Raw genomic sequence first — 3,409 nt, 5'->3', positions numbered from 1 at the left:
CCATATTCATTCTGGTGACTATTTGGTGATTTTATACAGCTTCATAAACTTATGTGGAGGATTAAAATAGTGAAAAAAACTAGCCATTAATCTTCTGACCACCACAGACCCCTCCTAATGTCAATAAACTAGTCTTATCGTACACAAAACTCGTAGTAAAAATGCATCCCAGTATTGAAGGGGTTAAGATCTGTCTATGTAATGTAAAATGTATCCATCGTTAAGGCTATATGTACCAATAAGTCTCTATAAATGTCAATATTCTCTCAAACATGAACCAATCAACTTTTCGTATGACAGTTTACACGTATAGGCTTTCAATGTGGTAGGTTTCAAGGCATTTGTCCCTGTCTTTTGGCTAACTCTATCAGGTCTACAAGGGGACTGGCGACTAAGTGGGGATTTCGTTTACTTATTTATCTATTTTATTTATTTATTTTTTGTTACCCTTGGTCAGCTTTCCCCTCCTACATAAAAAGGTAAAGAAGATGGTGATGAAGAAAGGCTACAGTATACATGTCGCACTTCAAGCCAGCTTCGCCAAAGAGACGTTATGGGTTACACTATTCTGCAATATATGTCACTTCATTAACTGCTTTTCAAAGGCCCCAGTTAAAGTAGCACGTGTTTCTTATTCCCCTTTAGTACTGAAACGCATTTTTACCTTGATTTTTGGGCATGATTAGACGATTTTATTGACATGTAGAAAATGTCTATGGAGGTCAAGATTAATAGCCATTCTTCACTATTTTAATCCCTCACATTAGTTTCTGAAGCTGTATAAAATCACCAAATAGTAACCAGAATGAATATGAAAAAGCGTCGTGGTACTGAATGCACTAAGGGTGTTTTATAGATCTAGTGACAAATCAAGACAATTTTCACATTAGAAAGAGAAGCACTCGTTTAATAATTTTCATGGCTTTTGAAACTTATCTTGGTGAAGCGATGCGGGTTCTTAATGGTGTCTTCTAGGTTCTAGTGACAAATTAACCATAGTCACATCATTAACAAGAAAACTAAGTACTGAAAACCACGGCTGATCATTTCTGTGTGTGTGTGTGTGTGTGTGTGTGTTTTGAGATCAGTTGTGGTGAGAAAGCAGAGAGTTTCTGAAAATAAGGCTTTGTTGGTATCTGTCTCGTCAAGTCCTCATCACATCTACTGCAGCATCTCCTTGTTCATTTGGGGCCGCTGTTCCTCATTAGGCCTTTCCCATACGGATCTCTCTCTCTCTCTCTCTCTCTCTCTCCACAAACAAAACTGCAGCCTTCTCATCAGAGTAGTAACGCATTAATTCTCTCTCTCTCTCTCTCTCTCTCTCTCTCTCTCTCTCTCTCTCTCTCCAAACCACCATCGATTTCCTCCCTCCACCGTCCACTAATTCCCCTCCACCACGTGTTAGTTCCCCCCATCTCCTCCTCCTCCTCACTCCATCGTTGTCTCTCTTGGTTCTGGTGGCTCCTATACCTCTCTGGCTCCTTCTCTTTCTCTTCCTCATCATCTTCTTCTTTCTCCTACTCCTCTTCCTCTTCCTTCTCCTCCACAGCCATCTCTCTTCTGTGGCTCATCCTCCTCCTCTTTTTTGTCTTCCTCACCCGTGGCTCATCCTGTAACTCTTCTTCCTCTTCCTCTTCGTCCTCCTCCTCCTCCTCCTCCTCCTCATCCAAAGACATATTTCTTCTGTTGTGGCTCCTCTTCTTCCTCCTCCTTCTCCTCCTCTTCCTATATCTTTTTACCAATAGTTCTTCCTCCTCCTCCTCCTCCTCCACCAGCACCTCATTTTTAACTCTTCATATGGAGCCATCTTCTTCTCTTCCTCCTCCTCCTCTTCCACATCCTTATCGCTTTTCCTACGGCTCCTACTTCTCTACCTCTTCCTCCACTACATTTTTGCCTCTTCCTATGACTCCTCCTCCTCCTCCTCCTCGTGTTCTGGCTCCTACTCCAGCCAGCAAGAGTTATCGTAGGTGGGACGCGTCTCCTACATCTTCTAAATTGCACACAAACCTCCTAAATCTCTCTCTCTCTCTCTCTCTCTCTCTCTCTCTCTCTCTCTCTCTCTTATGATTTTTCCTCTAGGTATATCATCCCATCGAGAGAGAGAGAGAGAGAGAGAGAGAGAGAGAGAGAGAGAGAGAGAGAGAGAGAGAGAGAGAGAGACGATTATAACAACAGCAAAGAGAAAATTATAACAGCGAGAAGATTTATCTAAGCTAAGATGATAAATATGTGACCTGGAGGAGGAGGAGGAGGAGGAGGAGAAGAAGGAGGAGGAGGAAAGAGGTAGGAGGGAGGGAAACAAGAGGGATTAAGAAATGGAACGAAGAGGGAAAACAAGCAAGGAAGGAAGAAAGGAAGGAAAATAAAATAATATGAAAAAGGCAAAATGAGGAAGACAAGGAAAGAGAGGAACACAAAAGAAGAACAAGCAGCAGCAGATCTTTTGGTCCTTGCTTGGCTGTTTCATTCAAGACCTATAAAAGAAGAAGAAGAAAGAAGAAGAAGTAGTAGTAGTAGTAGTAGTAGTAGTAGTAGTAGTAGTAGTAGTAGTAGTAGTAGAAGAAGACGACGACGACGACGACGACGACGAAGAAGAAGAAGAAGAAGAAGAAGAAGAAGAAGAAGAAGAAGAATAATAATAAAAAGAGCATAGAGAGAGAGAGAGAGAGAGAGAGAGAGAGAGAGAGAGAGAGAGAGAGAGAGAAAGGAGGATGTGTAGGGAAACAAGAGGGAAAAAGGGGAAAGGATAGGGAGGGAAAGTTGAAGGGAGGGGAGAAAGGGGAGAAAATTTGTGGCGAAGGGGGGGAAGAGGATAAGAGGCAGGAAAGGGAAGGAAGAGGTGAAAGAGAGAGAGAGAGAGAGAGAGAGAGAGAGAGAGAGAGAGAGAGAGGGGGAAGTTAGGGAGGGGAAGGATGCGGAGAAGAAATAAAGCAAAGAAAAACTAATGTTGTAGAATTAGAAAATGAAAAAAAATGTATGTGTGAGGAAGAAGAATCAGAAAAGAGAAAGAAGAAGAAGAAGAAGAGGAGGTGCAAAAGAAGAAGAAGAGGAGGAGGAGAAGGAGGGGCGTCAGGTGAGCAGGGCAGGGCAGTACAGGTTAACGAGCTGAAGCGGAAGGCTGTAGTGAAGACAACACGTGACTTGGGTGACAAATAACAGTCTTGCTTGGCTGACCTTCCTCGTGTACTGGCAGTGGTGGTGGTGGTGGTGGTGGTGGTGGTTCTTAGCTCTCTACCCTATTTCTTCTTCTTCTTCTTCTTCTTCTATTTCGTTTTCTTATTGTTATTATTATTACTATTCTAGGTCTTCTTCTTCTTCTTCTTCTTCTTCTTTTTCTTCTTTTATTTTTTGTTTTCATCTTCCTTGTTGTTGTTGTTGTTGCTGTTGTTGTTGTAGATACTTCTTT

Source organism: Portunus trituberculatus, chromosome 28 (assembly GCF_017591435.1).
Source record: "Portunus trituberculatus isolate SZX2019 chromosome 28, ASM1759143v1, whole genome shotgun sequence".
Lineage (NCBI taxonomy): Eukaryota > Metazoa > Arthropoda > Malacostraca > Decapoda > Portunidae > Portunus > Portunus trituberculatus.
The sequence above is the reverse complement of the archived record's forward strand: the minus strand, read 5'-3'. Positions refer to the sequence as shown.